Below are 13,035 nucleotides of genomic sequence, written 5' to 3'. Positions count from 1 at the left end.
CCCTCTCCGACGGGGAACGCTCTCCTTCGTTTCTCCTCGTTCCTCCTTCTGGTCTCCACCCTGTTCCTTTTCTCCGTCGCACCCTCCGATTCGTTCCTCGTATATCGCCTCTCGATCTTCCGAGCGATATTTTATCAACACCCCTTCGTCGCGGGAAAATCGCTCGGAGATGACCGATCCCCTACTCGAAACACGAACCGGACGACCGTTTCCTTCGCAATTTTACCCGCGCGTACGCGCTCATTCTCTAAGTCACTCGGCCAACCCCGGATCGCTGCCAACCCCTATCTAGCTTCCAATTTCGCGCGCCGCTTACACGGCTTCGAATCTCCTTCCATCGTGATTTGCATAATTTTCTGGCAGCCTCTGGCTACGTCTCGGAAGAATGGCCGACTTCGAGTCGGCTAAACAGCCTTCTCGCCGACGCTTCTTCCTCAGCCTGTTGATCGTTTTATGAAAATTTCATGACACGCGTTACGACGGCCCTCCGCGATACGAACAACCCCTCTGCGTGCTAACGTCGACGCTTCTCATTATCGATACCCCTTCGACAATTCATTTTTCCGTAGCACATTTTTCTTTTCGGCTTAAAAATAACAAATTTTCTAGACTGAGTTGTGAGGCTGATTTCTGACTTTAAAGATTTTTAAGCTTATTTATAAAAGATTTTTAAGTGTAAAGTGTTGATTATGTAAACTTAGTAATTCGATAATTAAAACATCAATGATTTTAAAGATTTTTAGAAATCTCAGAATTTGTACATTTAGGGATTTGAAAGTTAAAAATTGTTTAAGTTTAACAGTCAGAAAATTATACGTTAAGTGTAACGTTGACTATGCAGACTTAGTAACTTGATAATTAATACATCAGTGACTGTAAAGATTTTTAGAAATCTCAGAATTTATACATTTAGAGATTTGGAAGTTAAAAATTGTTTAAGTTTAACAGTCAGAAAATTATACGTTAAGTGTAACGTTGACTACGTAGACTTAGTAACTTGATAATTAATACATCAATGACTTTAAAGATTTTTAGAAATCTCAGAATTTATACATTTAGAGATTTGGAAGTTAAAAATTGTTTAAGTTTAACAGTCAGAAAATTATACGTTAAGTGTAACGTTGACTATGTACACTTAGTAACTTGATAATTAATACATCAATGATTTTGAAGATTTTTAGAAATCTCAGGGTTTGTACATTTAGGGATTTGAAAGTTAAAAATTGTTTAAGTTTAACAGTCAGAAAATTATACGTTAAGTGTAACGTTGACTATGTATATTTAGTAACTTGATAATTAATACATCAATGATTTTGAAGATTTTTAGAAATCTCAGGATTTGTACATTTAGGGATTTGAAAGTTAAAAATTGTTTAAGTTTAACAGTCAGAAAATTATACGTTAAGTGTAACGTTGACTATGCAGACTTAGTAACTTGATAATTAATACATCAGTGACTGTAAAGATTTTTAGAAATCTCAGGATTTGTACATTTAGGGATTTGAAAATTAAAATTTAACAGCCAGAAAATTTGAAAAAGTAAAAACGTCGAAATTCAGTAATGTAAGGTTTTGAAGTATGAAGATGATCGGAAAGCAGACAAATAAAAAATTTGTGAACCATCAAAATACCAAAGTGTGGAATATTTTACCTACACCGAACCTTGAAGAATTGCCTCCTTCGATTATATCGAAACGTGTCCGCATCTGTCGAATTCCAAGCCCTTCGAAAAGATTGCCCTTCTCTCACGGCCGTTGGCTGTTAAATTAATGGCCGCTCGGTTCGTTAAACGGCGTTAAATTCGAAGGCGTTCGCTCTCGTGCACCCCTCGCATCGGTTTTAACGAGACGTCGAGGATTTCGAAATCGAACAGCTGCCTTTTGAAAAATGTAAATACGCCTCTTTTATATTCCTGTTGTCCTCCATCTTTTTCTCGCTCGTTCTCCTACGAGCAGGATGATCACTCTCTCGAACAGGTGGTAGAGCAGGGACCAACAGGTAGGAATCCCGGGTCCGTCGGTGCGGGTCAAGAAATGCATAAATTAAAGTAGGGGCGCTTCGCGTTAAAGGGTCCACTTCCCTGGCTACGAACCTGTAATTTATTCTCGACGACCGTGTCGTTCAGCCAACCAGCCGGCTGAACCGAGGACTATTCATTAAGACGAGCCGAGCGTCGGATTAAAGCGAACCCGCAACCAGACGGTTTTCTGATTCCGCGTAACGTTGCTGTGATCGAGTTACCGATTTGTATTAACATAAGGGTTCGATTCGGAACAAAATTATAATTATGAAAACGTATAATGTATTCTCATAAGCAATTATTATGTATACCTATTTATACATATGTGTATCTTCTCGTGTATACGTGTGTTTGTCTTGCGTATGTATCTCATAGATAATTATGAGAATGTATAATGTACTCACATTAGTAATAACAATATATACCTCCTGTATATCTATGCATACATACCTATATGTACCTTCTCGTGTATATACATATGTATATGTCTTGCGTATGTCTATGAGATACATGGCTTCTTACCAAACAGTAACAAAGTTAGTAATTTAAGGAAATGGAGATTTGTAGTTCTCGGCAGCTGTTCTGAAGACCTTCCCGGAAGGTCTGCAATCGGCAGATTTCACTTTTACAACCCCTAGGTACTATAAAATTGCCGGCCGAGTCTGTATCTGCTAGATACTCGGGCGCCTAACGGAGGGTTAAACGCGAATGCTTAGATATACATATGTAACACATATATATTCGTAGACGCTGCGGACTATGACTCTCGAAATTCTCGGGAAGATTTAACTGGGGCAGTGACTAAATTGATCGGTATGCGATTAAATAGTGACTATTGTGTGGAACGTTCCGAATAAAAGCTGAAAGTTGAGGAGCGTATCTGGGACGCTTGAAGACTAAGGAATTTAGAGATTAGGTTAGGTTATTGGAAAATTTCAGTAATGTTTATCAGTTACGTACACTCGGTTTAGAAACGCGTTCGAATTTAGATTTTGCAATACTAAATCAATTATCTTCAATTTGTATCCACTTTGGATAGTGTAACTTTTTAATATTGTAAAGAAGAACGGTACACAGAGAAATAGAATAGAAAACAATTAAGTGAATCAGCATTTCAATGGCAGCGCACTAGCGCGATTTATTTGCCGAACTCGCGACGATTCGATCGCGAAACTGCTGGACAATCCGAGTTTCGCGTACACCGTCCACGGATATTAACGTTTAATCTGTTAACGTATGCACGATATCTGGGGCAATTGCAGTGGCATTTACAATACCCCGTTGTTCGTTCGTTTGTTCGGTTACGTGTGTACAACGCAACGGTTCATGCATATTCCCTCGCCTTCAGCGATAAGCAACGGTGAATACTTTTGACTGTGGCTCGAATTCGAACCGGGGTGGATGCGATATAGCGAACTGTTTTCAGTTCATGTACAGAGGGGGTGCTTTAATTTGCATTGTACCGCTATTATGTGATAATAATTAGCTTTCGTGTTACCGTTGCGATCAAAAGTATTATGTCCCTCTTCGTGCCGCGTACTTTTGTGCATTTCAAAAGAATTCTATTTAAAATTCTAATTTTGTACGACCGCTACGTTACTCTTCCATGGGCGACGCTTTAATTTCCACGGGAATATGTCACCCTTTCATTAAGAATTCTTTCACTCACCTAATTACGAATATTTATGTTAGCTGCCACTTTCCATGGTAGAAATGATTCTTTTTCTATTATTTCGTTTATCTATTTTAACCGACTTCGTTATAGGTATACGCTTATTCTGTATTCATCGAAACTTATTGATTCATTGATTCACTTGGCGATCTACATTATTAATGAAAAGAAAATTTAATTCAATACCAACGCGTGGTAATCCTACGTTATACATTCTCATTATTATCTATGAGATACATATGCAAGACACATACATATATGTATATGTTACGGTGAAAGACCGAAATCTGGTGAATGTCCGAAATATTCACCGGTGAATGTCGACATTCTCCAATTTCGGTCTTTCACCGTAACATATACACGAGAAATTACACTATCTACGCGTAATAATCCAGCGTGTGGATGTCCAACGCGTGGTAATCCAATGCGTAGTAATTCGACGTGTAGCAATGCAACGCGTGGTAATTCTACGCGTAGTAATCCAGTGTGTGGATATCCAACGCGTGGTAATCCAATGCGTAGTAATTCGACGCGTAGCAATGCAACGCGTGGTAATTCTACGCGTAGTAAACCAGCGTGTGGATGTCCAACGCGTAGTAATCCAATGCGTGGCTATTCAACGCGTAGCAATGCAACGCGTGGTAATTCTACGCGTAGTAATCCAGCGTGTGGATATCCAACGCGTAGTAATCCAATGCGTGGCTATTCAACGCGTAGCAATGCAACGCGTGGTAATTCTACGCGTAGTAATCCAGCGTGTGGATATCCAACGCGTAGTAATCCAATGCGTGGCTATTCAACGCGTAGAAATGCAACGCGTGGTAATTCAGCGCGTAGTTAACCAACGCGTAGTAGTCCAACGTGTAATAATCCAGCGCGTGGTAATCTAACGCGTAGCAATCAGAACGCGACCATATTTTTCCCTAATAATTCAAAAACGAAGTTTCAAACCCCCAGTATTAATTAAAATTTACTGATCGATGCCCAACACTTGATAGTGAAATTATTAATACACAGAGAAAATTTAATTGAACAGACATTTACAGAAATTACATATTTGTTTAATTAATTAAGAATGTTCATAAGTAATTGAATATCAAATTGTTGTGTTTATTAAATATTTATTTATTAAGATGAAAATTATTTTGAAACTATTTTATCATATTTAAATTTGTTACGCTGTACCAATAACCTATTAATAACTTATTGATTGAAATGTTTGAAGCACCATTAACGCACAAAAAGAAGATTTAGGTAAACTTTGGAGAAGTAATAGATTTGTTAATTAGCAATGTACATTTGAAACATTGAATAATACAAACACGGAAATTAGGTAATTACCGGGCAATTATTTATTCACGTTATTAATCGACAGGAAGGAATATGGTATTGAAACTATTTTATCGATTATAGATTTAAACTATGGTTGCTCTGTATGTATTATGTTCACGTCCTATTAATGTATCGATTTACCTAAATATTTAGAGAACCAATACATCATTGTGGAGAGTAACTTAAATAAGAAATTTAAAGTACATTTTTATCTTCATCCCTCGAAGATAGCCGGCGGCAATTTTGGGAGGGTAAAAAATAATACGCGACTGTTATTTTTGGTTGCTGTACAAATGTTCAAAGTTTTATCGAAACCGAGAAGGGACGATCCCATTTCCTTCGTATCAGTCGCGTATCCGAGCGAATCTTCAAACTCGATTTTTTTCGAAAACGAAGCTTCGAAAAATTTCATCATATTTTTCTCTCGTACCGGCGTTCCGTGACGTTTCTGACCCAGTCTGTAAAAAATGATCCGCGATATTTCGTTCCCTTTACATTAATGCCTGCAACGTAGTTATTCATGAACTCAAAAGGAAGTATATAACTTTTATTGCATTTACCATTACATTATCCCGTATCACAGTAGTTTACGAGTCGTTAACTAAGTATATAAATGAATTTCGCGTACAGAGAGTCGTATCGTGCACAAGTGTTTCTATGATCCGGCATTCTAGTTCGAAGTTGGCTTCCGCTTAATGACCTTTCTTTTACCGCAACAAGAAAGTGAAACGAGTTAAGGTTTATCACTCTCGTTCCGCCAAAAATTTCGCTTAACGACTTTTAGCTTAACGCACACACGCGAGCAGGGAACATGAACGATGGAACGCATTAGCTCGCTCAAAGCGCATTCGGCATAGTCGGTTCGGGAGATACGGTTATAAATCGAAATATTCGAGAATGGCGGAACTTCAATGTGGGCTCATAAATCGGAAAATTCGAAAATGGAAAACTTCGATGGAATATGAATTGGAAAATTCGAAAACAAAGTATGGCCATAAATTGCGATATTTAAAACTTCAATATAGATACGTTCATAAAAAGCGAAATTTAAAAATGGTATAAAACATAAATATGGACGTGAATATAAAAATTCAAGGTTAGTAAAACTTCAATAAAAATATGGCAATAAAACGAGATATTTAAAAATGAAGAAATTTCCATGCAATATGAAAATGAATGAAATAAATCAAAAACAGAAAAACTTAATACAAGTACGTTCATAAAAAGCGAAATTTAAAAATGGTATAAAACTTAAACATAGACGTGAATATAAAAATTCAAGGTTAGTAAAACTTCAATAAAAATACGGTCATAAAGCGAAATATTTAAAAATGAAGAAATTTCGATGCAATGTGAAAATGAATGAAATAATTCAAAAACAGAACGACTTCAATTCAAGTAGTCATAAATGGCAATATTTAAAGAAGAACTAACTTCTATGATAATATGATAATCAATAGAAAAATTTAAAATCAGTAAACTTCAGTGCAGATACGTTCATAAACCGAAAAATTTAAAAATGTTATAAAATATAAATATGGTTATAAATATAAAAATTCGAGGTGAGTAAAACTTCAATAGAAATACGGTCATAAAACGAAAAGTTAAAAAAAATGCAAATGAACCCAAAAATTTGAAAATGTTGTAAAATGTAAATGTAGTCATAAATCAAAAAATTTTAAAGTGGTGTAAAGTGTAAATATGGTCATGAAATATTCAGGATCCATCAAACCTCGATGTAAATGCGGTGATAAAATGAAAATTTTCGAAACGAAGTAAATGCAATCATAAATAAAAAAATTCTAACACAGAAAAACTTCAACACAAGTACAATCATAAATAAAAAAATTGAAAAACAGAAAAAATTCAACACAAATACAATTATAAATATTGTAAAAAAATTCATAAACAGAAAGACTTCAGCAAAAATACAATTATGAATAAAAAAATTCAAAAACAGAGACTTCGACAGAAACACAATGAAAAATAAAAAAATTCAAAAACAGAAAAAATTCAACATAAATACAATTACAAATATTATAAAAAAATTCGAAAACAGAGACTTCAGCAAAAATACAATTATAAATAAAAAACTTCAAAAACAGAGACTTCAACAAAAGCACAATGAAAAATAAAAAAATTGAAAACAGTAAAATTTGAAAAGCGGTAAAATTTCAATATAAAAGTGATCACGAAAATGAAAAAATTTTCAAACGCTTGCAGGCTACAAAATGCAGCAGTGAATAGAAAAACTGAAGAAGGAAGAAACTCCGATGTAAATAGGGTGATATAGTTAGCCATAGAGCAAGGAATAATTTACGACGTAACGCGGTGAAGTATAATTAAATTGTAAAGTTGAATGATAGATACAGAAGAAGTGTCTAGTTCTTTTCGCTCGCAGTTGATGAATCTTTCGGATTCCTTCAGACTTGTCCGGCCTGTCACGATGATGAAAATGCGCTGTAATAACCAGAACAGATGTTTTTAATTAATTCTTCTACAACGAGGAATGGGATGTACGACTTCGTGAAAGTATTTCTAAAATTCGAAACAGATTATCTCTTCTATTAATTACAAGCTTATATACATTATATTCGTTGTCCAATTAGTTCACAGTTTTTTTTTATGTGAGTTATTCCATGAATTTTTATGGAGGTACTAAAAATTATTATAGCAATAAGTATTTTGAAAGTTAAATATTAGGTTTATGAAAAGTTGGGTTAGATTATTGAATTGGGTTATTGAATTAGGTTGGGTGATTTTAAGAATTTGGAAATTTGGGAATTTACGGAAAATAGGTAGTTGGGGACTTTGGAGATTGATGTTACATGAATTTGAAGATATAGATGTTGGGAGACATGAGAATTTGGAGGTATAGGGATTTTGGGGATTAGAAATTTCGGAATCTACGGAATTTGTGACGTGTGATTTAGGGATTTAGGGAATTAGCTATTTAGGAATTTGGAAATCTAGGGATTGGGGGATTAGGAATTTCGGAATCTGGGGAATTTGTGACGTATGATTTAGGGATCTAGGGAATTAGTATTTTAGGAATTTGGAAATCTAGGGATTTGGGGGATTAGGAATTTCGGAATCTGGGGAATTTGTGACGTGTGATTTAGGGATCTAGGGAATTAGTTATTTAGGGATTTGGGGGATTAGGAATTTCGGAATCTGGGAAATTTGTGACGTGTGATTTAGGGATTTAGGGAATTAGTTATTTAGGGATTTGGAAATCTAGGGATTTGGAGGATTACAAATTTCAGAATCTAAGGAAGTTGTGACGTGTGATTTAGGGATCTAGGGAATTATTTATTTAGAGATTTGGAAATCTAGGAATTTGAGAACCTGAGACTTTGGTTGAGAATTTAGGGATTGGAGAAGCTAAGGATATGAGAAGCTGGAGATATGAGAATCTAGGGATTTGAGAATCTAGGGATATGAGAATCCAGAAATTTGGAAATCTAGGGATTATACAATCTAGGAATTTGGAGATGGATTAACGTGCCAAATTAGATATTTAGAAATCTAGGAATCAGAGATTTTTAAATTTGCAAAATTTACAATCTAGAAACTGGGGAACTGAAATTTAGAGATTTAAAAACTTTGAGCAACTAAAATTTCGAGGTTTGGAAAATTTGAGAACCTAAATAATCCTCCCTAATTCCTAAATTTGAAAAATCTCAGAATCTGAAATTACAGAACTTGAGAACTAGAAAATTCGTAAATATTAAAGTTTACCAAACCTGAAAGCTAGTAAGTTAATTAGAAATATAAGAATTTAGAAAAGCAAACTTCCCAACAGTAAGAAATAAGAAAAACTTAAAACTTGTCTTAAAACTTGTAAAGAAGAAAATACGAATAATATGAATTGTTACCGGAAGGATGCGTACGCGCGTAGTTCGTAGCCATCGCTAAAAGGGTGCAGGTTCGTGGTTAGCCAAGTCTGCTGCGAGTTTGGCTCATCTTCAGTTCAGTTTTGGAGCCGTCGGGGCTGGAACGAGATGAGTTGGAAACGGAAAAGGGGGATCCTGTAAATTGAATGACTTCGCCTGTTATACGTTACCCACGGGTTTCTTTGCTTTATACCACCCCCGAAATTGGCCAGGCCCGTGCAGATTCCATTATAGACAAGAAGTCAAGAGCGGCCTAGGCAACCTCGTTCGATGCCATTTCCGCATGTATTATGCATGCCCGCGACAAATTTCGTCATCCGTGCTAGATAAGAAAACCGCCGGCGATTTATTATTTATTTTCCCCCTCCCGTAAAACGTTAAACGGGAAAAATCTGCGGATATCGGTGGATCGCGACTACCCAGAGCGAATAATTTATGCGCAACACGAGTGTCACCAGACTGGAAGAGGGACAATGGGATTGTAACAAAACAGACGCGAAATCGGGGGGCTTATTCGAACGTATTCACTTTGACGATATGAGAGCTCATTATCCGAACGCCGAACGATCTTTAATGCATCGATTGGAAATTGGAAATCAACCCTTTGTCCAACCTTTCGATTGTTTGATTCCGCTCTTGCTAAAATTCCAATCAGAGAAATTCCAACCAGATTTCGACACCTTTTATTCCGATAATGAATAAGATACACCGCGCCAATAATTATTTCTGCCTTTTATTCGAAGAAATTATTCCAGGCCACTTTTTAGCAATTTTGGATGCTTCGCTATTATATGTGTTTGCGAAATATAAATTGATTAATGTCGAATTCTTATGTTCTGCAAACAAGAGTTTCACAATTTCATTTAAATTTTTGTAACAATTCAAAAATTTATTGGAGAAATAGTTGAAAAATTTGAACGAAGTCAGCAACATCCAAAATTATATTTCATGAAATTTATTATATTTATTGTGTTTCACAATAGTTATGAAAATAAGTATTGTAATATTCAATGCGATGAATAAATAATGAGAGGATGTCTTAAACCAAACAGAACAGAAAAATTGTTTTCGTCTTTAAATAACTTCCAAGTTTGATTTACACGAAGTTAGCAACATCCAAAATTATATTTCATGAAATTTATTATATTTATTATGTTTCACAATAGTTATGAAAATAAGTGTTGTAACATTCAATGAGAGGAATAAATAATGAGAGGATGTCTTAAACCAAACAGAACAAAAAAATTGTTTTCGTCTTTAAATAACTTCCGAGTTTGATTTACAGGAGGAACTTTTATCGCGTCAGAGATTTCCGTTGTGTTTGATCATCTTTTTTGCAAGAGAGAAGATAAACGTTATGTTTAATCGTGGTAATCTCACGAACTCTGCTCGTCAAAGATAAATCACCTCCGTAGCTAGTTTTACAAAACGAACAGATTGCTGCTATACCGAGTGCCACGTGTGAAACTTGGCTGTTACAGTTGTCGAGTTCGCACGACATAATTCAGTATAACTTTAGGCAAACATCGGATTGCTTCGAATAGCTTATAAAACTTTGTCACGGGCTGCAAACGTGGGATAGTTCCAACAAGAGTTTGCATGATCCAATCAAAATTAGTAATTGTCATGTCTAACGTTGCTTTGATTTCAATTGTTTTCAGTTTAAATTTTGTTTGAGCAAATTAATTTTGTAGCTTTTATGGGTGTTATTATTCACGTATAGTACAATTTATAGTTTTTATTGAAATTATTATTTATTACATAAAGTACAATTTGTAGTTACTACAGAAATTATTATTCACTGTATTGTAATTATATAGTATGATTTCTAGTTGCTGCAGAAATTATTATTCATTATGCAAAGTGTAATTTTCAGTATTTAAAAAATGATGTTCCATATAAAAAACATTTTATAGTGTTTAACCATACCGTCTCATAACAGACACTTTGAAATTAAAAATGGAATGAAACAACAAATAAATAAGCAGTAATACATAATTGAATATTAGCGTGAATTTTTTATCTCCATAAAAATGCACAGATTTAAAAAAGAAGTGCCTTAATAAATTTTTTAATACCCACCTAAAGATATTCTCTTTCACCCCTTTTCTGTACAAAAATATTTCTGCAAAATTTCGTAGAACCATAAATTAAAAATAATTGTCGACAAATAAAATTGTAAGTCCTCGTATAGCCATAGGAGATTAAAAACAACTGTCGAAAATTGTCACGTCCATGTGTATCCAAATAAACTTGAAAAGCTACGAGCATCGGAAAAATATAACTCGTTGCGAATTAACCTACTTAATTTTAATTACTTATCGTTGAACTGAACAAATATAACAATCTCGTATTTTTTCTCTGTCAGGGAAGATAAAAATATTGTGTTTGAAGATGCCGTCACCCTCCAACTTGTAAAGCTATAGGGGTCGGAAAAAATGATTCGTTACAAATTAAACCTTATATTAATTACTTGACTGCGTTAAAATAAATATTAGGATATGACAATGCGTATTTCGTATTTTTTCTCTGTTACTGAAGATGAAAATATTGTGTTTGACCTCGACATTAAGGACCCTTTGAAAATTAGAAGGGTTGAAAAATACTCGTTGTGAATTAACCTTGATTTTAATTACTACACCATTAGAATAAACATCAGAATACGACAGTGTATGTTTCCTATTTTTCTTTTGTCAACAAAGAGGAAAATATCGTGTTTGGTTGAAGACGCCTCTGGGCATCAAGCACCCCTCAACTTGAAAAGCTACGAGGGGCGAAAAAATACTCGTTGCGAATTAACCTTGATTTTAATTACTACACCATTAGAATAAACATTGGAATACGACAGTGTATGTTTCATATTTTTCTTTTGTCAACAAAGATGAAAATATTCTGTTGGACTGAAAATATCCTCCGCATCAAGCACCCTTACCTTCAACTTAAAACAATACTTGTTACAAATCAACCATAATTTTAATATCTCGACAACATTATAGTAAACATCAGGATATGACAATTTCATATTTTTTCTCTGCCAACAAAGATGAAAATACTGTGTTAGGTTGAAGACGCCTGTGGGCATCAAGCACCCCTCAACTTGAAAAGCTACGAGGGGCGAAAAAATACTCGTTGCGAATTAACCTTGATTTTAATTACTACACCATTAGAATAAACATCGACAGTGCGTTTCATATTTTTCTTTTGTCAATAAAAATTAATTCTGTTTGACCGAAGACGTCCTCGACATCAAGCACCCTATCTTGAACCTGAAAACCTAGAAGCATAAAAAACATAACTCGTTGCGAATTGAATCTAATATTAATTACTCAACACCGATATACTAAACGTTAGGGTATGACAATGTTAATATTGTATTTTTTCTGTGTCAACAAAGACGAAAATATTGTGTTTGACCGAAGACGTCCTCCACATCAGGCACCCTATCTTGAACCTGAAAACCTAGAAGTATAAAAAACATAACTCGTTGCGAATTGACCCTAATATTAATTACTCAACACCGATATACTAAGCGTTAGGGTATAAAAATGTTAATATTGTATTTTTTCTGTGTCAACAAAGATGAAAATATTGTATTTGACCGAAGACGTCCTCCACATCAAGCACCCTTACCTTAAGAAAATATTCCTAGCGAATTAATCATAATTTTAATAACTACACCGTTAGAATAAATATCAGGGTATGACAAAGTATGTTTTCTCCCATCAACAAAGCTGAAAATATTCCGTTGGACCGAAGATGTCCCCAGGCACCCTTACACGTCTGAGATGCGTTCTGGCCGTGATCGCAAAGCCAAAACTAGCTGGAGGGTAATCGAATCAAGCAATAAAACGCAATAAACAAGCCTCAGTGTCCCCGTCGAAAGCCATGTAATACGGACCTAATTTCACGGAAGCATCTAACACAAATATTTTCCCTGGCGCGGATCGTTTCGGCTAATACCAAGGCCCTTTCGCCCTTATCGTTCTTCGCTCGTAGACAAGTGTTGTTTATCAGGCTGATGTCGCTTATAGCGATGGCCAGAAACCCCGAAATTCGAGGTAATCACGATTCCCTTGATCCCGCCATTCCACCCTCTTCTTCACGACTTTCGTCTT

At 35.2% G+C, this 13,035-nt stretch overlaps 1 protein-coding gene and 1 long non-coding RNA gene across 7 annotated transcripts in view; one reads left to right on the top strand and one right to left on the bottom strand.

Moving 5' to 3' along the window:
* The window catches only part of LOC100882668 (uncharacterized), a 50,077-nt gene that overhangs the window by 24,007 nt on the left and 13,035 nt on the right, over positions 1-13,035 (top strand). The gene's annotated exons all lie outside the window — the stretch shown is intronic.
* LOC143264314 (uncharacterized) lies at positions 7,180-9,664 on the bottom strand. Its single transcript, XR_013037969.1, has 3 exons — positions 9,091-9,664; positions 8,903-9,018; positions 7,180-7,484 (listed from the first exon to the last, which is right to left on the bottom strand). It is a non-coding gene; the product is annotated as an uncharacterized LOC143264314 (long non-coding RNA).

The sequence above is a fragment of the Megachile rotundata genome, chromosome 4 (assembly GCF_050947335.1).
Source record: "Megachile rotundata isolate GNS110a chromosome 4, iyMegRotu1, whole genome shotgun sequence".
Taxonomy (NCBI): Eukaryota; Metazoa; Arthropoda; class Insecta; order Hymenoptera; family Megachilidae; genus Megachile; species Megachile rotundata.
The sequence above is the reverse complement of the archived record's forward strand: the minus strand, read 5'-3'. Positions and strand labels throughout refer to the sequence as shown.